Source organism: Acanthochromis polyacanthus, chromosome 21, assembly GCF_021347895.1.
Source record: "Acanthochromis polyacanthus isolate Apoly-LR-REF ecotype Palm Island chromosome 21, KAUST_Apoly_ChrSc, whole genome shotgun sequence".
In the NCBI taxonomy this organism is placed as follows: Eukaryota; Metazoa; Chordata; class Actinopteri; family Pomacentridae; genus Acanthochromis; species Acanthochromis polyacanthus.
The window spans coordinates 19,104,539-19,126,704 of NC_067133.1; the positions used below are offsets into that span (position 1 = coordinate 19,104,539).

General features: G+C 42.6%; 1 protein-coding gene across 1 annotated transcript in view; it reads right to left on the minus strand.

Annotated features, from left to right (window-relative positions):
* The window catches only part of LOC110962423 (adhesion G protein-coupled receptor E1), a 43,123-nt gene that overhangs the window by 8,338 nt on the left and 12,619 nt on the right, over positions 1-22,166 (minus strand).

Below are 22,166 nucleotides of genomic sequence, written 5' to 3' on the forward strand. Positions count from 1 at the left end.
TTCAGAGCACACAACATCTTTTATACTTAAAGCAGATAATTTTCCATTTTAACTACTGTGCAAATGGATGACAGATGTGACTCACCCAGTATCAGGAGGTTCCACCTGCCCATCATGGTGAAGAAGCAAACAGTGTCCAGATCTGTGTAAGCAAAGTTTAAACAACCAAAACATAAACCTCAGAATCCTCTACATCCAGATGGTCCAGGTTTCTTTTGACTTTTGCCTAAGTTTTCCTAGATGATGTTCTAACTTAACAACAACAAAAAAGAACCAGTTAAATGAACGGATATGGAAAAAGGTAGTTCAAGTATATACTGATACCAACAAATAAAAATTACAGATTGATGCGATCTCATAGGATGACCACTCCTTTTTCTCTCTCACTATTCCTGCCTCAATCTTTCTTCTCTTTGAATCTTCATCTGCTCTCACAACTGAGGTGACACGCTGAGACGACTAGATTTTTGGAGGAGGGGTTTCTCTCTCTCTCTGAATCACGCCTCTGACACAGAGGTTTATGGGGGAGCTCAGTCTGAAGTTTCAGGAACTCTTTCTCTTGTTGGGCTGGGCCGAAAGGAAATAGTTATGCCAACTCACCCGATTTTAGATCCATGGCAGCAATGTGTTAGCTTACAGTGTTGTTCTATATTTTTCTCCACTGTTGGACTCTGTGATCAGGGAACAGACATGGGGTTAAGCGGAGTTTAAATCATCAGACTGGTCATTGTTTTCGAAAATCCTGCCAGCTGCCATATCCTCCCATAAGCACACAGACTGCTGACTGTGGTGATGACATATACACTATATTGCCAAAAGTATTCTCTCACCTGCCTTGAGTCACATATGAACATAAGTGACATCCCATTCCTAATTCATAGGGTTCTATATGACGTCGGTCCACCCTTTGGAGCTGAAACAGCTTCCACTCTTCTGGGAAGGCTGTCCACAAGGTTTAGGAGTGTGTTTGTGGGAACTGTTGATCATTCTTCCACAAGCGCATTTGTGAGGTCACACACTGATGTTGGACCAGAAGGCCTGGCTCGCAGTCTTCGCTCTAATTCATCCCAAAGATGTTCTATCGGCTTGAGGTCAGGACTCTGTGCAGGCCAGTCAAGTTCATCCACACCAGACTCTGTCATCCATGTCTTTATGGACCTTGCTTTGTGCACTGGTGCACGATCATGTTGGAAGAGGAAGGGGCCAGCTCCAAACTGTTCCCACAGATTGCCAGATGGAGAAGCGCGATTGGTCACTCCAGAGAACGTGTCTCCACTGCTCTGGAGTCCAGTGGCAGCATGCTTTACACCACCGCAGCCGACGCTTTGCATTGCACTTGGTGATGTATGGCTTGAATGCAGCTGCTTGGCCATGGAAACCCATTCCAAGAAGCTCTTGGCGCACTGTTGTTGAGCTAATCTGAAGGTCACATGAAGTTTGAAGGTGTGTCACGATTGACTCTGCAGAAAGTTGATGACCTCTTGGTACTATGCACCTCAGCATCCACTGACCCCACTTTACGTGGCCTACCACTTGGTGGCTGAGTTGCTGGCGTTCCCACACACTTCCACTTTCTTATAATACAGCTGACAGTTGACTGTGGAATACTTCGGAGTGAGGAAACGTCACAACTGGATTTGTTGCACAGGTGGCATCCTATCACAGTTCCACGCTGAAATTCACTGAGCTACTGAGAGCGACCCATTCTTTCACAAATGTTTGTAAAAGCAGCCTGCATGCCGATGTGCTTGATTTTATACACCTGTGGCCATGGAAGTGATTGGAACACCTGATTCTAAATATTTGGATGGGTGAGCGAATACTTTTGGCGATATAGTGTATATGACTTTTGCCTCTGCCTGCCTGTCTCTGAGACAATGCAACGATTGTGACAACATTGAGCTTCATTTTGGAAAAAAAAAAAAACCTAAGCAAGGAAAGTCTTTACCATTCAGTTTTTCCCACACAGTACAGTATAGTCTGTATGTAATTCCCCATTCCCTAAAGGCAAAACTACTGTGCTTCTATTCAATAAATATCCAGCTGAAGTAAATCGTTCAGGTCATGGAATAATGCTTGCTGAGGAGCAACAGAAAATGTTCCATCTGCTTCTACAAATCAAGGTGTTTATAATAATGGTAGGAAAGGGTTTAGTGAGGAGATACACATAGGCGTCAGTTTAGGGGGGGACGGTGGGGACGTGTCCCCCCCACTTTTTGTCAGGGGTCATTTTGTCTCCAACACATTCAAATTCTTCACATGTAAGCCATTGTAAACCCAGTTATTTTCAGTAGTATAGAAAATTCCGACGCTGCTGAACACACCATCCGCACTCAGCGGAGAGTTGCACAGACATGCAGCACACCTTCGTGAGGTTAAAAAAAACAAAAAAAAAACGCGCAGATGCTAAATTTGCGCCTGTGCCAAGTGGAAGCTCCGACCAGAGGCGTGCAGGGGCAAAATTTCGGCCCGGGAGAATTAGTACTATAGCGGCCCACAGACCCCTCGACCCGCATATACTGATAGCTCAGCACCTTGAGCCTCTGCCTTTGGTGAGGTGGTTGTGACTTCGAGCCCAACTTGTGGCATTTTTGCTGCCGTTCTTCGACATTTTCTCAAAGTGCTGTGGTCTCCATCCCCCCCACTTTTAAAAACAAACTGACGCCCTTGGAGATACAACTTTGTGAAATTCCACTTGACGAAGTGATATATTATTCTTTATGTCCTCACACCTCACACTTTTTTGTGATTGCTATGCCTGCATGAAAAGGTGTCACCACTGCTAGATTTGACTTTACTTGGATGCAGACCAGCGTGGATGTGCTTTAGCACCACAAATCTGAGGAAATGATGTCATTCTGTAGGTGTTTCTGAGAGCAAACTAATGAAACAAAACTCATTTTTGCATTTCAGTAGCTTTTCTTGTTTCCAATTCGCAGTGAAAAGGTCGTTTTCAGGCCTGAAAATGACCTTTTCACTGTGAGTTGGATGTGCTAAGGATAACTTATAGGCAAGGTGGTTGCTGCATTATCTCAAACAATTAAATGGGCTTTGAGCTTGTCGGTCTGGCAACATAGAGGTGACAGACAGCAGCCCTTTGGGGACCGTTGGTTTACCCCATGGTATACAGTGGGTACGGAAAGTATTCAGACCCCTTGAAATTTTTCACTCTCTGTGTCATTGCAGCCATTTGCCAAAATCAAAAAAGTTCATTTTATTTCTCATTAATGTACACTCAGCACCCCATCTTGACAGAAAAAAACAGAAATGTAGAAATTTTTGCAAATTTATTAAAAAAGAAAAACTGAAATATCACATGGTCATAAGTATTCAGACCCTGTGCTCAGTATTGAGTAGAAGCACCCTGTTCAGCTAGTACAGCCTAGAGTCCCTATATTAAGAGAGTAGCGACAACTGGGGATTTGACGCCATTTTGTTTCCATTCACTGTGCCACGCACTAATGCACCCGTGACTGCATGTGTACTCGCTTAGCGCTATGTGTTTTATTTGGATTTTTACATTCTAAGTTTTCTAGTCATCGTTCAAAAGTAAAAAAGGATGATTGCTTATCAATAATAATGATTTTTTTTTTTTTTACAATTTAGAGGACACAGGAATTCTACTGGAGCCTATCCCAAATATGGGACGCGCAGCGCGAGGTGCACATTCATGAAAACTAGCTATTTGTGGATTGTTTACTGATTTCAAGACATGTTTTGGACAAAATATTTTACTGGCTTGTTTTGTCTGGATGCCCAAGGTTGGATTATGGCCGTTTTTTGTGGAATATTTTCATCTGTGACTAGTTATGAGCCTTCAAAGGTGAGTTGTGCCGTTTACGTTATTTGTTGTTTGTTGGACAAATGTGTTTATATTACCCGCTGTGGTAATCACATCTGAAAGTGGTTTATACCGGCGGATTCATGAGAATCTAAGCTTTCCATGGGTGTATAATGGTTTTATCATTGAGTTTGCAGCTTCGGTCAATTTAGCAAAATACGTTTGCACATCTCAAGACGGCCCGAAAACGGGCCGCTGAAGTTTAACGCTGTTTATGGTACCCAACAGTCACCAGTAACACATCTCCATGCATGAAAATGGTCAAAGTCAAAAAACCACAACTGCTTAAAATCACATCAAACTTTTCTATCTGTCATTCACCCATACATCATAACATGAAAGTACATACACACGTGGACAAAATTGTTGGTACCCCTCAGTTAAAGAAGGAAAAACCCACAATTCTCACTGAAATCACTTGAAACTCACAAAAGTAACAATAAATAAAAATGTATTGAAAATTAAATAATCAAAAACAGCCATTACTTTTGAATTGTTGATTAACATAATTATTTAAAAAAACAAACTAATGAAACAGGCCTGGACAAAAATGATGGTACCTCTATAAAAGATTGAAAACTATTTGACCAGAGTGACATGATTAACTCAGGTGTGTCATTTAATTGACATCACAGGTGTTTCCAAACTCATAATCAGTCAGTCTGCCTATTTAAAGGGAGACAAGTAGTCACCCTGCTGTTTGGTGAAAAGGTGTGTACCACACTGAACATGGACAACAGAAAGCGAAGGAGAGAATTGTCCCAGGACATCCGAAAAAAAATTATAGACAAACATCTTAAAGGTAAAGGCTATAAGATCATCTCTAAACAGCTTGAAGTTCCTGTGACAACAGTGGCTCATATTATTCAGAAGTTCAAGACCCACGGGACAGTAGCCAACCTCCCTGGACGTGGCCGCAAGAGGAAAATTGATGACAAATTGAAGAGACGGATCGTTGGAATTGTATCCAAAGAGCCCAGAGCAACCTCCAAAGAAATTAAAGGTGAACTCCAAGGCCAAGGTACATCAGTGTCAGATCGCACCATTCGTCGTTGTTTGAGCCAAAGTGGACTTCATGGGAGACGACCAAGGAGGACACCACTGCTGAAAAAAACTCATAAAAAAGCCAGACTGGAATTTGCAAAAATGCATGTTGACAAGCCACAAAGCTTCTGGGAGAATGTCCTTTGGACAGATGAGACCAAACTGGAGCTTTTTGGTAAGGCACATCAACTCTATGTTCATAGACTCAAAAACCAAGCATACGAAGAAAAGAACACTGTCCCTACGGTGAAACATGGAGGAGGCTCAGTAATGTTTTGGGGCTGCTTTGCTGCATCTGGCACAGGGTGTCTTGAAAGTGTGCAAGGTACGATGAAATCTGAAGACTATCAAGGCATTCTGGAGAGAAATGTGCTGCCTAGTGTCAGAAAGCTTGGTCTCAGTCGCAGGTCATGGGTCTTCCAACAGGACAACGATCCAAAACACACAGCCAAAAACACCCAAGAATGGCTGAGAGAAAAGCGTTGGACTATTCTAAAGTGGCCTTCTATGAGCCCAGATCTGAATCCCATTGAACATATGTGGAAGGAGCTGAAACATGCCATTTGGAGAAGACACCCATCAAACCTGAGACAACTGGAGCTGTTTGCTCACGAGGAGTGGGCCAAAATACCTGTTGACAGCTGCAGAACGCTCATTGACAAATACAGAAATCGTTTAATTGCAGTGATTGCCTCAAAAGGTTGTGCAACAAAATATTAAGTTATGGGTACCATCATTTTTGTCCAGGCCTGTTTCATTAGTTTGTTTTTTTAAATAATTATGTTAATCAACAATTCAAAAGTGATGGCTGATTTTGATTATTTAATTTTCAATAAATTTTTATTTATTGTTACTTTTGTGAGTTTCAAGTGATTTCAGTGAGAATTGTGGGTTTTTCCTTCTTTAACTGAGGGGTACCAACAATTTTGTCCACGTGTGTACATGGGACTAACCTGGCACAAAAAACGATGATGAAGTCGGTTTCCATCCCACTCTCCGGACTTTATTTTCCCACAGTTTCCTTCTTTCAGGACCACTGGGAAACCTAAACATGTGGAATCCCTTCTCTGACCGATTTGTGCACCCAAAGGCACAACAGCCCATCATTTTTCAGGGAATTTAGGAAGCGTTGGAAGACCTGGAACTACTCTCTGCGGTGCAAACAACGTTAACAGGAAAACCCAGCATTCATGAATAGGAAACAAAATGGCACCCATAGCTCCCGTGACCAAATTTTTTTGGACCCGTTCATGTCGCTATTCTCTTAATATAGGGACTCTAGTACAGCCATGAGTCTTCTTGGGAATGATGCAACAAGTTTTTCACACCTGGATTTGGGGATCCTCTGCCATTCTTCCTTGCAGATCCTCTCCAGTTCTGTCAGGTTGGATGGTGAACGTTGGTGGCTCTCCCACGATTGCTCAGTTTGGCTGGACGGCCAGGTCTAGGAAGAGTTGTGGTTGTCCCAAACGTCTTCCATGAGGATTATGGAGGCCACCAGGGGCGCCGTATAGGGGTGAAAAGTTAGGACAATTCCATGGGCCCATGGATGACAGGGCCCCCAAAAAATATGTAGAAAAAAATTAAAAAAAATTAAACTTAATATTAAGCGCAGTATTTTACTATTGTGTGTTTCAAATATAATACAGTTCATATTCGCTATGTTTTTATTGCACTAAAAGTTGAATATCCTGTTGCCGGCTCACCCTCCTCTCCCCCTTTAAGAGTGGTGCATGATGGGTAAGGTGTGTGTGGCAGAAGGAGAAGAAAATGGCGTATGTACCTGAGTGAAGTATAAGTGTGAGGAAGTTTCCCCCCTTTTAGTCCAGTGAAGATTAATATGTCCAGTGTGTGATGTACGCATAGTGTTGGTGAACTTGAAGCGGCCATATGTTACTCCTGTGGACGAAAATAAATGATGTTTGGGAACGTTACTGAAGAGCTTCGGTTTTCTCCTGTACCTGACGAAGTTGGCCCGGACCGCTAGAGGCCTGTTACCAGCTAAACGAGCCATCACGTAAATATTCAGCAGTGCTAATAACCACGGTTTTTAGCCAGGAAGCTGTGGAGGTAACAATCCATTGACAAAAAGTAAACATCTATATTGACTGACCACCCCCCTGTATCTGCATGAAATGGTTTGGTCCGCTTTAGCGTCACTCACTCACGGTGCTTAATTGCAATCAGACAGGAGATGACCCAAACAGACGTCGCTGCTGTGTGGCCACAATGTTGTCAAAACAAAAAACAAAAAAAAGAGAGAGAGGAGAGAGAAAAGAAAGGCGTACGATCTCTGAGCCAGTTTTTCAATAAGAAAGGTGAGTAGCCTGTAGTCTGTGAATTTAGCCTGTTGGTTTAGGCTAATGTCCATGGTGAAATAAACCAACTAGCTATAGATTAGTGTTAGCTTACATTTTATCAACATTTAGTCAGTGCAGGGAAACGTTTAGGAAGGTATTCATATTAAATCACTGCCCCTGCCCCTTTTAGCAGCTGATGATGATGAGTCAGCAGCACCCCAGTCTCCCCATACCATCACCCCTCCCTGCCCCAGTGAACAAGGTGAGCAACACTGTGCTAATGACATTGGCATGTCAGTTTGTATCATTGCAGGGAGTCTGTGAGGATTTCTGTCAATCTTGCTCTTTTCACCATTACAAAAAAGAAAATGAAATATTCATTAATGACATAAATTCCAACAAATTATTTTTTATCACATCATGAGCATTATGAAATGATTTATGAATAAACAAATAACCTTCTGTCTGTACTGGATGATACAAATCACCAGTAGTAAATCTTGCTAGTACTAGTATAGAACTACAAGATGAAAGACAGTTGCAAGCCTTTAATTAGAGTCATGTAAAGCTTTGATAGGACAGTTAGGTCCTAGAGATGTGGTAACAATGGTAGCGCAGCAGCACAGAGGGGGCCCAATTTAATTTTTTTTCATGGGGCCCAAAATTCCTGGCGGTGCCCCTGGAGGCCACTGTGCTCTTAGGAACCTTGAGTGCTGCAGAAATTCTTTTGTAACCTTGGCCAGATCTGTGCCTTGCCACAATTCTGTCTCTGAGCTCCTTGGGCAGTTCCTTCCACCTCATGATTCTCATTTACCCTGACATGCACTGAGAGCTGTAAGGTCTTACATAGACAGGTGTGTGTCTTTCCTAATCAAGTACAATCAGTTTAATTAAACACAGCTGGACTCCAATAAAGAAGCAGAACCATCTCGAGGAGGATCAGAAGAAATGGACAGCATGTGAGTTAAATATGAATGTCGCTGCAAAGGATCTGAATACTTATGACTATGTGATATTTCAGTTTTTCTTTTTCTTTTTAATAAATTTTTCTTTTCTTTTTTTTTAAATAAATTTGCAAAAATTTCTACATTTCTGTTTTTTTCTGTCAAGATGGGATGCTGAGTGTACATTAATGAGAAATAAAATGAACTTTTTTGATTTTGGCAAATGGCTGCCATGACACAGAGAGTGAAAAATTTCAAGGGGTCTGAATACTTTACGTACCCACTGTACATACACTATCAGCCACAAATTTGGACACACCTTCTCATTTAATGGTTTTTATGAACCACATAGAGCTATTGCTGACAGAGCTGTTGGCTCCCACTGACCCACTGTGCAGTTCTTGTTTGGATATGAAAAGAAAGACAAGGACGGACTAATTAGTAAAACAAGGACAGAATATCAAACTGTTTGTCTTCTTGCCAACTTGTCCCTCAGTTACTTTTCCACTGTCGGAAACTATAAAACATTGAAAAAGGTTTTATTGACAAATTTCCATTTCTCCTTTTCCCCTTCAGCTTTCCTTCTTTTACAAGGGGCCTACATCAGAAACAGGGCACTGCTTAAACATGCACACAGAGGAACTGTGCTCATTTAGCACCATTCCTTCACACCATCCAGCTGACGTTTTATAACAGGGTTGTATCACAGCGGATAAGTGGGTGACAAACACTTTTTTGTGTTTGAGCTTGAGATATGCAGATAACTTTTTTATGATCACTGTGGCATTTGTGTGCAGAATATTTCACAACATACTTTTTACCCTTACGGTAAAATGCTTCAGAGGAACTAATGCAACAAAAACTCTTTATCTGGTGGTCACTGTCAAGTAAGATGCAGATGTTGAGGTCTCAGAGAGAACTCAGGCTCATTACGGCCCTAAGGTAACAAAGGTTTTGAAGCAGACAAATAAAGATCTTAAAGAAGAAACATTATAAGTTAATCATATGATTATGCTTGCTAGAATATACACATGTACTTTTTTGAAGTGTTGATTTGATTAAAGTAATGATTCAGATGACTTATCATGTTCAGATTGAGAAGAATGATTTAAGAAGTGATTCTGTGTGAAGTAATCTTTGGTTAGGCTCTGTGTGTGCGTAAAGGCCTCATAAGCTTGTGTGTCCAGGCCTTAAGAAAGCAGAAGTGCAGTAAACAACAGTCACCATGACTCGGCAGCCACAATGACATTGCAGCCTCCTCAGAAAAAAGGGAAGTTTGGGAAAAACCCAAAAGGGTGGGCTGAAATGTGTGTGTGTTAAACAGAATGTGGACACTGGGTATTTGCTGTAACAACATGACTTCTGTATTACTGATGTATGTGATGACAAAGTTGATTGCATAAGTTAGACGGTGTCAGAGGGCGTACCTAGCCAGTTTTGTGTGTCTAGAGAAAGTATAAGAATGGGAGAGCAGAGACATTACGGGGGAGTTGTTCGCCGGAGCCGCCAGAAGAGCAGCAAAGGGAACTTGGCCAGAGTTCTGAAGAATCTTCACCTTCCTCTTTTGCCCGAGAGACGGGAAGACGACGCGGGACTTAGGCTCCAGAGATCGCTGAGGACATCATTGGAAGCAAAGTCTTTTTCTGACTTTGTTCAACAAGCGAAGACCACACTCTGCCAAACGGAGAGTCCTAAGAGGTTCTGCAGTTATCCAGAAGAAACCAATAGAGGGAAGAACCGACTACACCCGAAGAGGCAAAGGAGGCAACAGCACCGGGCTGTTCCCCTCCCCGGGGCTGGGAGACCCAGTGACCCACTACAGCCTGAACAGACGAGGGTTTTCCATCACCACCATACCACAGAGAAGACAGCTGGGGCGTAAGCACTAACGTTCCAGCCAATTCCAGAGATAACTGCCAGACCACGATTGGCTTACGGGACTCCTCCGCTCCCCCCTGCCGAGGGATAAGATCCTTTTGTCCACAAAGAAGACATCGTACCGAGTCCTCCGGACAACTGAGTGCTTTTCCCAGACGCAAGACAAGACCGAGTGATACGGTAGTGGCCACGCTGTTCACTCTCTCTCCTAAATTTAATAATTAGAGAAGATTGTCAGGTACGCTCAATTTATTTACTTTAGTCTCATGTTTAATCAGAAATAATTAATTGTTTAATCATGAATTGATGCTGTGTTCTTGCTAGATTTGCTCAATAAAACGCTCTATTGCATTTAAAGAGAAGCCTAATGAAATTATTATAAATCACTGAAAATCTGCATAGTGGTAAAAAGTTAAGTTGATTGTGTGCATTCAAACCAATGGTTCTTAAAGGTTACTTAGTCCAAAGTGAGAGTGTTCAAACATTACCCCTGAGGTTAGTTCTTTCCAAACCTCTAAAACGAACCCAGGAATAGCACCAAGTGCAGGCAAGTCCTTATGAGAGAAGCTGACCGATAACGAATGTGAATGATAGATCAATTCTACTACTTAGAAAGGCTGCTTGGTGGGATAGCATTTATCAGATAAGAGGGGTGAGACATTCGGATGCAAGGCAGTTAGAACCTGGGCGAGTGTCTCTCGATTCCAGCTTAATTTATTCTGCTGAAACCTGTTAGGTGAAATACTAATAGGCAGATAGAATCTAACCCTTTAAACGGAGAGCTGGACCAATTTTAACCTGAGGCAAGGGTTAAAAAAGGCTAGACTGGCGAACATCACGCTGTGTCACCTTCAGTAAAAGGAGTGAAAAAGGGGAAATAACTGCAAGATAGAAGGAAGATGGTTGTTGCACTTGACTGTACATTTCTTCTTATCATATGATCGTGTGAAAAAAAACACCTTTAATGTCTTATCAAACATATAGTGCTTCCTGACTACCATGGAAAAAGGATGTAAGCGTAAAGCCCCTCTCTAGTCATCAATGATTACACCTGTAAAGCACATGTTTATATATATGTAGATTTTTCTATGAAAATATTCACTTTTCTTCCTCAAAGTGTCTTAGATGTAACTACATTGTTGCCACCTTTAGAATGAACAAGTCTACTTAGATCCTCTATTTCCATCCACAGCTCCTCACTTGTTCATCAGCTCTCCTGCATTGTAAAACTACTGTACACTACATAATTGGAGGCAATAATATTGGAGTAATTCAGCCATACATGTTCAAGTTTTATACACACACTACCAATCAAAAGTTTGGACACACTTTCTCATTCAAAGATTTTTATTTAATTATTTTGGACATTGTAGATTAACACCGAAGGTTAATACATATAGAATTATGTTGTAAACCAAAAAACACCAGGGTTCGCATTCATGAACAGTTCAACATATTCACACTCCAGAAGCATTTCAGTAAAAAAGGTTTGGTTTGATCAGTTTGCGGTGAGAGAGCACAGATATTCTCTCTGTGTGTTTATGCTTCTCTGTTTCATTATCAACCTCTGCATAAACTGTTGAGGTTCCTGTTGAGCGTACTTACATAGAGAGAAGCTATTTCTCTATTTATGAGTGAATTATAGAGCAACTGAGTGAGTTGCGGGAATCCTGACATTTTATTCAGGACTGAGAAGATGCAATTAAAAAGAAGTCATCAACCATGATTTTGTTTACTATGGAAATTCTTCAGACATGATACTGGACACCATATTATTTCTCAAACACCACAGATTTGCATCTGTCATTTTATTTTGCTTTTCCTGTGTTTTTCAGATAAAACAATTCAGGTAAAATAGCTTTCCTACAGCTTCAAGTATTTAGACATACACATGCCCTATTCATTATATTTAGCATTTAATTTTTGCTTAACCTCATATCTTACAGGAGAGGATGTGCGCAGTGCACTATGTAGTTGTTTACCATTAAAATATTTTTGAATATTAAATGAAACTTACCCTAAGATGATTCCACATGAACATTGGATTGTTTTGGATTCCTTGACATAGATGAGAGAATGAATATACCTGTCTGATTCTCACATTCAATCATCACTCTCAATCTCACAATCGCTTGCTGTCATTCTTTCTCTTCAATTTTTTCTGTCCGATTCGCTTTCTGCCCGGTCTGACTTTCTCCCGCTCTCTCCCTCTCTCTCAGTATCTCAACATACTGGATCTGCATTTTCCATTCTTCTTCCCGGTGTCAATGTGCTCCTTCTATGCATCCTGTTTGCTGATCCATCGGAGCAGAGTGTAGTATTGATCCACTGCTGGTGTTGGAAATCAGCCTATTCTATGAACAGCACAAAACAGACTATGTGTGAGGCTATTTCCGCCCGATTCTTTTGATGGAGTACCCAGGAGACTTCTTCTTAGAATCAAAAAAGAGTATTTATTACAGCAAAATTGAATGTGCAATACAGAGCTCTGGGCCTGAATCCTCTGTCCCAAACCAACAACAAGTGTTCAGCCAGTTTGAATGAAATCAGACTGCTAACTGTACCTGGCCCAGTCTTCTTATACTCTAACAGCGTGTGTAGCTAACTGGTCACGTTGCTGGCCGCCCCCTCCAGTGCTGTGCTGGTCAGCTCTCCTCTGTCACAGCAGATGTTTTGTCATTATCGCTCTCGTAGGAATGACTTCACCGCTGCAAAGCAAGATTAGAGACTGCACACACAACAAGCTCATGTTCTTTACTGATTAAGACTTACATCAAACTGTCTGTACTTTTATTATCAGTCACCTTATGTCTTGATCATCCTTGCATTCAAACACATAATTAATAAGTGAAATAAAGCATAAGCTCCTTCTTATCGATTCTGGACTTTTCTTCTCTTTGTTTCATTACAGTCACACCGTGGTAATGATGCTCTTGACCCTCCTATTCCTCAGAACCAATACAACTCTTTAATATGCACTCTCAGCAAATTATAAAACACACCATTTCCCACAATTCCCCCTTTTGACCTAAGCTAGCCTTCACCCAACTCAAATTCACACAACTGAGGATACAGGCATTGGCTCGTCGTTGTCTCTCCACTGTTCGTTGGGTTCATCACCTTTCAGGAGGAGTGGCATTTGGAGACCTCCCTGTGGTATTTGAGGTCCGAGAGCCGTATGTATCATCCTGGTACAAAGAGATCTAGCACATGGTATACAACAACGTCCAATACTGACAAGTATGGCAACAGCGATTGAAGCACCCATCATAAAGCTTTTGATTATACCTCCCCATCGTCCAAACTATGAATCCAGCCAGTCCTGTAAGGGATCCGTTACCCCCGAGTGCTCCTTCAATTCAGCAGACAGTGCTCTTAATTCTGCTAGACCTTTTGTAACAGAACCATCCGGACCTGTGTTATTAGGTATAAATGTACAGTATTGATCACCAAACATAGCGCAAACACCCCCTTTTTCTGCTAACGGAAAATCCACTGCCAGCCTGGTTTGATAAGTCATCAGGGATGTTGCGTGTAATTGCTCAGCCATGCCCTGAATGGTGTCTCTCGTTAGATTGGTAAGTCTCTGGACGTTGTAATGAATATAATTAATCCTATCTACATTCTTATTCAGGGTCACCCATATGAAAATGGCTTCCCATCCAGCTGCGATTTGGTTAGTTAGTTTGTATTCATCAGGTACTCCTCTGGGCACACCTATGGCATCTATATATACTGGGCTTCCGTGTTCTAAGTTAAAGGTGTCTGGATTAAACAGGGCAGTTGGAAAAAGAGGTAACATCTACTGTATTGTGGCACCAAACTTTAGGAATCATTCCCACCTTGGCACCTGTGGTGTCGGAGAGAGTAATGCAAGTGTGATTTCCTGCTATAGGAGAGAATACTGGCGGAACCGCTGTTATTTCAGTCATGGGAAAATATTGTTCCAGTTTAGAACACGTACTAGTGGGAATCTCAATTTGATGTAATTCTAACATACACCAGAAATGTTGTGTGCTCGAGAGAGGAGAAGGTACAGTCCTCAAAATAGGTCTCACCGTACTACACATTACACAGTCTGTCATATTTAGTGAGCCCATCAGGTCTAACCAGAGATTTGTGTCTGTATACCCTCTTTCCATAGTTACAATATAAACTTTGGACAGTGAAGAAACGTCAGTCATAACCACTCCACCATATTCCTGCGGTGTTTTTACAGTTGTCTGAACAGAATTAGTCAGTGGTGCCTCGAGATTGATTTTGATTAGGCCTATAGGATCATCTCCTGCAACATCCACTCCCATAACTAAATAGAAGTGGTTGGTCCAGTTGCACCTAGTCCATAGCGACCCCCGGAAGCTACTAATCTTTGATTTACATCTGTAATGGTGATTAAGAGGGCGTTTGTGTTGCTAGGACCATTCTGGATACAGCCTCTGGTAATGCTAACATGTTGTTTACCCTGACTGTCAGGTGGAGACCATCCTATTCCTGTCCACGCGATCAACTGTGTCCATGAGTTACAAGGGTCCCACAAATTTGAAGCAACACATAGATACACAGAAGCTGTCAACCATGAGGACTCATCTTCACCACATGCTGTTACTTTGCATAAGTCAACTTGATATGTGGTGTTAGACTTCCTGTGGTAGCATAAGGTCAGTTTTTCAGGAGCTAGGGCTCTTCTAACTCTGTATGCAGTGGTGGAGGTAAAAATTTTCAGGGGCCAGGTCATGTTCTCTATGAATTATAACAAAAGTGTGGTGTTGAGGAGTAATAACAGTGCAACTATACCGTCTTTTATCTCTCTTAGATAAAGTTACTTCTATACCCATGGCTGTTAGTCTGGCTCTTTGGTTGGTCTGTCTTGTGCCCTTCTGCAATGGAATTTTATTGGAAGCCCAGAAAATTGCTTTTGAGGGTGTAATCCACTGTAAGACCAGTTTATCTCTACTATGATCACGTAAACGTACAGAGACATACCAATCCACCATCCCCTCGGGTGGGCCGCATGTGAATGTTCTAGCCATTGTCTGGATCTCTTGGAGGATGTTCGGGTTTCTGTGGGACAAGACACTTCTTCTGGTTTGGTTATGGTTCAGCAGGTTCTGGCTGGTTTCATTTCTGGAGAGAGGGTTTTCACACAAAACAAAAATTAATGACACAATGATTATACTTATGACCCCTAAAATACCCACAGTTTCCCACTTCTTCTCCATGATGATTATACGGTTCTTAACACTTCACCTGTTCTTCACAACCCTCTATAGGGCACTTAAATTCTCCCCCTTTTGTACAAGGGCAAGTGTTTCCTTTCTGGTCCGACAACAACAATTCCCCCAGGTAAAACTTCACTCCTTGCCCTTTATGAGTGAACCACCTGCGTCGATCACACAATTGTACTGATATGTTATGCAAACATGTGTGCACTTCAACTGTAAGTGTTCCCCAGTGATATATGTCCTCTGTAACATGTCTAAGTTTGCCAACCTCTTCTATCAGTGTGTGTTGGTGCATCAGACCCCTGACGTCACCTTTTCTTCTCAGCCTTAATGCGTGTGACGTCCTCTCTGTCACTTGGAATGGTCCACCTCAGCGAGGAACACTTCCGTTTGATCGCCTTGAGTAGAACCCACTCAGCTGAGTTGGGTCCTGGATTGTCTTTTGCCTCTCCAGCTGCATGTCTTGTACATGGAGGATGTCTTTTTTCAGTATCATCTAAAATGACACTCACATTAGTACTTGTCTGTCACTCCCCCTTTTCTGAAACAAAACACCGTTTACCGTGTGTTTTGCTTCAGAAACATCCAAATAGAACCTGGTGTAATAGTTAGGAATGGCCAGATCAGCGGCATATGCCAGTTCATTTTTCAGGTCAATGAAAGCAGTTTCAGCATCAGTGGTCCATGAGAGAGGTGCAGTCAGGTTTCTCATGCCCTGCTCATTTACCAGAGCACGGAGGGGAGTCGTGAGTTCACTGTAAGAAGGGATGTAATGTCTACTGAAACCAGTCAGGCCAAGAAAAGAAAGCATGTCTTTCACAGTCTGCGGTTTAGGGTGTCCCAGAATCGTGTGCCTATGAGTGCCAGAGAGACCAGAACCACGTTTGGAGATCACCCGGCCAAAGAAGGAGACCTGCCTGAGGGTGCATTGTAATTTGGACAGGGAGACTTTGAAACCACACTGATAAAGATGTAAAAGAACAGTGTGAGCAGCCTTCAGGCAGGACTCGCTTGACGTAGCTGCCAATAGAATGTCATCCACATACTGGATCAATATGACATCGTCAGGAAGTGGGCACGAGGGGAGAAGTTGTTTCAGGACCTGACTGAAAATACCAGGAGATAGGATGAAGCCCTGTGGCAGTCTAGTGTAGCGATAACGGGAGTCTCCGAATGTAAATGATAAAATGTCATGGAGCCCCTCAGCCAATGGGAGACAGAAAAAAGCATTAGCTAAGTCAATGCAGGAGAACCACTGATGATCAGGAGTGAGGGAGGCGATGGCTGTATATGGGTTGGGAACAGGAGCGGTAGATGTGGAGACCACACTATTGATCTTCCTTAAATCATGTGCCATTCTGTATTTACCTGTCTGCTGTTTTTCCACTGGTAAAACGGGAATATTCCAGGACCCTTTAGAGAGTTTCAGGACCCCAGCTGCTAACAGACCCTCAATTGTGTCAGTAAGTCCTGCCTCAGTTTGTCAGTTTTTGTCTCTGTATTGTGGCCACCAAATAGGGGGAGTGTTGGACAATGAAAATGTAACGGGAGTCACAGTCTTACAATGACCCACATCAGTGCTGCCTCTTGACCACAGAGTATCAGGAAGAGTAGATAACATGGCTTCACTATCCTCATGATCAGTTGCTTCTCTACCATGGTCATGTGAGATCTGTCTATGTTCCAACAGGACAGAATCTGTTGTATGGAGATCTTATAAGATTTGTGGGTGGGAGAGAAAGATACGTTTGGAAGCTGTGTGTCTGCCTAGTCGGTGGCCTGTGTCAATGTTTTCATCATCGGCCCTAAGTCTTTAGCTTGGTGCCCTCCATGAATCAAAAGCGTAACATGAGGAGATGCTTCACCTGACATGGAATACCAGTGAAGGTGAGCTTCAGTTAAGGCCACGTCAGCAGCAACACCCTATGGGCCCACATAGATGTTTTGAGAGGTGATAGGCCAAATATCACCATCTGCCTGAGACATGAAGTTCTGGTAATAGATGTCATCACCAGTCTGTCATAATTTAGAGTGACATGATAGGGGTCAAGAGGTGAAAAGAAAGGTGCCAATGTAGAGATCCAGGGTTTCCACGCCCAGAAAGAGGCAACAAGCCAGAGTGGGAGTCAGACTCGGACTCCAGAAGACCCCAGTAGATGTCCACCCATGTTGGAACAGCCGGGGGCGATGTATCAGACTTCAACAGCATCTGTTTGCCAACCGTAAGCCACTGAGTGGAGCAGTTAATGGAGTACACAAAATTACTCCATCCACGGGGCAAAGGATTGATGCTCCTGCCTTCGTAAGAAAGTCTCTGCCACACAAGTTCACAGGAGAGTTCGAAGAATAGGCATAGCGGTGGCGAAAACTCTGTTCAACAACAGATGTAATGAGTGGCTTAGTAATAGGCAGTCTTTCGATGTCCCCAGAAAACTCTGTAACTTCCACATATCGAGGCGAGAACACGTCGGGTGGAAGTGGAGTGGTCAGTGTGGAATAAGTGGTCCCCGTATCCACCAGAAAAGGCAACTCATATCCATGTACAGTCATGTGAACCATAGGGTCTGCCAGCCCCAGGCTCTGGGTTATCTGTGGGCACCTTCAGGCTTCATAAAAGTCCGGCTGAGCAACAGCTGGATACTGTCCCAATTGGGGTGCGCCTGCGGCGTGTGGAGCCACATAGGTGCCTCTGCCCCTTCCATAGGGTGCTGTTTGTGGAGAATAGTAGGGATTAATGGGACATTCTCTCTGGAAATGTCCTAACTGACCACACCCATGACAAGCATACAACCCCTGGGCCCGTCCCCGTGGAGCCCTACGTGGCCCCCTCCCCCTCTGACCCCTTCTATAAGGACCGCTCGGTCCTCGTCTAGGATATTGTTGATACTGAGTCTCCATATGTGGAGCAGGTCCCAAAGTGGGAGATCGCGGCGGGTTTGTGGGTGGTGGCTGAGGTTGCTGAGGTTGCACTTTCTGCTGAATCACTTGTTTTTTGAGCTGTTTTTTTAATTCATTTGCGTCGCTGCGGGCTTGTGCTAATTGGAGTTTTAGAAGTTGTATTCTCTGTAACTCTACCTCATCAGTTTGTTGTTGAGCTTTGTTTTGGGCTCTTTTTAAGTGGTGTGTGAAATGTCTCTCCCATGTCTCATCTGCACAACCTGGTATATCAGGGTTCTCATCCATTGCAGCTTTAACCGTGTCAGGGACGCCTCGTAAAACTGCGTTTCTAAATAGTGAAACTTGTAACTTGTCTCCCTGGGGATGAGTGCCAATTGCATTCATCCACTGAGTTCTGCACCTGCTAAGGTATGTGAGACCATCTTCTCCAGGTTTACAAGAGAAGGAAAGGGCATGTAGTGTTCCAGCAGGTAGGGGATATTTGTCTCTCATCGCTTTGCCTACTCGGTGACCCCAAGCCGCAAACCGTACGTCGTCAGGAAAGTAACGTGTTCCGGCTCGGTCTTCTACGTCAGTCAGGTCATACGTGGAGGTTTGTTTTCCAAGCAGTGCTCTAAAGTCTCCTAAGGCCAAAGTGTGTCCGTCAGTAAGTCTCTCAAATTCACCCATCCATTGTCCTCCTCCAGCAGTGGGGGGCGGCATTTTCTCAACTATAGAGTTCATGTCAGTGAATGAAAATGGCACATACTTATTGATGTCATTTTGAGGTATTTGAGGTGTATAGGAATGTGTAGGCCTGGGCATGTCTTGGCATTCTCCCAGAAATGTTCCTACTTCTTCAGTCAATCTAAGTCTTTCTTCTCTTAAGTGATGGAGGGCTCGCTCTTTCTTATCCTGCTCTTCCTGCAACCCAGTTAGTAGTCTGTCTATCTCGACTTGTTCTCTCTGTTCTTCCTCAAAAATTTGTACATTCAGAACCCCGCTTGTGACTAGCAGCTCAGGGATCTGGTAGGAAGCGGTCTGATAAGGCGATGGAGGAGGGGCACATGGTAGTGATTGAGGGTCAGGGTGACATTCCTGAGTTTCTGATGTTTTGTCACTGTCTGTACCTGCCTTATCTTTGTCCCTTGTTTGTTGGCCTTCAGTCTTGGGCTTCTCTGGGGGGCTCAAGGCTTTACAGGCTAAACCCATCTGGTGAATGACTCTGCGTTTTTCCTCTAATTCGTCTACTTCTTTTTTGGTTTTTCTCTGGACAAAAAATCCTGTACTCTGTTGAGTTTGTTTCATTTGCTTTTCTTTGATTACGTCATTCTCTAAGTTTGATAATTGTTTCCACAGCAGTGGGTCTTTGTCATCTGCAATTTGTCCTGACTCTTTTAGTTCTTTGAATTTTGTGTCATAAAACAATCTTTTCTTTTTTCTGTCTTTTGGTTTTTCTCCGCTGACTAATTGAGTTACAGCTACTTCCCACTGTTTTTCCAAGGACCAAATGTCCTTTTTTGGTTCTTCTTCTGCCATGCTTGATCAGAATGTGTACTACAGAGTGTGTGTTTGACCAGTATCAATGCTTCTTGAGCCAATTCAGAGTCCTCAGAAATCAAGCTTCTAGAATACACTACTGTATTCCGGATTTCTGCTGGGGGTTCTAATCCCAGGACTGAGAATCGTTTTAGAGTTACCGTCAAATCACACCGAGAACCTAATGAATGGCTCAGTAACCTACTTCAACTGACAACAGCTTTATGTTCACAACGTTAGGGTTCAGGCTGTCCGCTGATTCAGTTATTTTTCATTCCATTTATACATGAGCTCCTCATTCACACTCTCATTCGCACTCTCTGAGACGCAGTTACCCGAGGCAGTACCGTTCACTTTATCTCAGTGAGGTTCCACAAACACGAAAACTTTATTACACATAAAAACCGGTTGTCAACTTCATTCACTTTTTTAGTCACTGGCTTTCATCACTGTTTTTTGTCTTTTTATATTTTATTTTAGCAAGCTTTTAGAGGGGGACCACGTCCTCAGGGCTTCTAAACCCAGTATTTTCAACCACTCATCAGTGATCCAGGCTTATACCAAACCGTCCAGTCTATTTGCCAGCCTAAGAAACTGTTGCCTAACAGGGATTACATTACACTTAGGGTTGCAGAATAAACTCTCTGCTCTATCCACCTTTCGGAGGGACTCCTAAACCCCCCGGGTCTTCTAACCCAGAACAGAGTATCCAGCCAGAGATTCTATCCTCTGTGGATCAGTGACTTTTCATTTAACACCTTTCTCTTCAGTTAACACTTTTTTTCATCTTTAACAGATGTTGTTTTAAACACATTCAATTTTGTAAACGAGAACACACAGTGGAACCTTGACAACGTTTTTTAGGATATCCAATAGCAGAACTTTGATATTAACAGGTGTCTGCTTACCCTTTCATTGGGGCCCCTGTTGTCAAGAAATCCTCTGGGAGTTCGTTGAGAATCCAAACTGTCCCGTCCTGCTCCATCCGGGTCACGGCACCAAATTGTTGGAAATCAGCCTATTCTATGAATAGCACAAAACAGACTATGTGTGAGGCTATTTCCGCCCGATTCTTTTGATGGAGTACCCAGGAGACTTCTTCTTAGAATCAAAAAAGAGTATTTATTACAGCAAAATTGAACATGCAATACAGAGCTCTGGGCCTGAATCCTCTGTCCCAAACCAACAACAAGTGTTCAGTCAGTTCGAATGGAATCAGACTGCTAACTGTACCTGGCCCAGTCTTCTTATACTCTAACAGCGTGTGTAGCTAACTAGGTCACGTTGCTGGTTGGCCCCTACAGTGCCGCGCTGGTCCTCTCTCCTCTGTTACAGCAGATGTTTTGTCATTATCGTTCTCGTGGGAATGACTTCACCGCTGCAAAGCAAGATTAGAGACTGCACACACAACAAGCTCATGTTCTTTACTGATTACGGCTTACATCAAACTGTCTGTACTTTTATTATCAATCACCTTATGTCTTGATCATCCTTGCATTCAAACACATGAGTAATAAGTAAAATAAAGCTTAAGCTCCTTCTTATCGATTCTGGACTTTTCTTCTCTTTGTTTCATTACAGTCACACCGTGGTAATGATGCTCTTGACCTTCCTATTCCTCAGAACCAATACAACTCTTTAATATGCAGTCTTAGCAAATTATGTAACACACCATTTCTCACGCTGGCTAAATGCTCATATGCAGAGAGGTGTTGCTAATATAGTCTTTCTCAAATTCTCAAGGGTAGCTCAAAAGAAAAAGAGATCTCTGTATTTTGACTGGGACTATGACTATTATCATCCATTGCTACCATCAGCCTGACAGATACTGTAGAATATTTTGGATCTAAAAAAGATGAATGTATTTTAAAATGTTTCAAGAGGGAGAGTAAAAATCAAAAGATGCTTCAAGACGGACTTTTATAAGGATGTAAAATGTTTAAAGAGGAAATCTGTAATGATACTTTACAGAGTGTTACAGAGTAGACGTGCTTCCCTGTTTGCTTGTTAAAATAAAAGTACCAGTTTCGAGACATCAGAACTGTGGCCCATTGAGGCCATCGCGTTCGTAATCTCACATAAACAGGAAGGAAGCAGAGAGGGTCTCTCATTTCCTCTGTGTGTATAGCTGTTTCTGTCTTTAAAGTCAAGGCAAATCCTGGGTGTCAAACATTAAGGTCTAAAGAAAGGAAATATCACTGCAGAGGTTTCACAGATATTTTCTGCCAAGAAAATTCTTCAGTGAAGTCCTGACTTCTCCAAATAAACACTCACAGTCGTCTTTCAAGTCAAAGCAACATTTTACTTGCGCAGGGAATCACTTGAACAGAGCAGAGTCTGAACGAGTGACTGGCAAAATTTTTAAGCAGGCACATAAACAAGTTACATTGGTATTATCAGTTTCTGAGCAGCCATTTTCAACCTTCTGCTTGCAGGATCAACTTGTTATATTTTCAAGGTCAAAGTTAGGTCATGAAAATTTACTGGGTACATTGGGTTATATGACTTCACAGTCACTCAG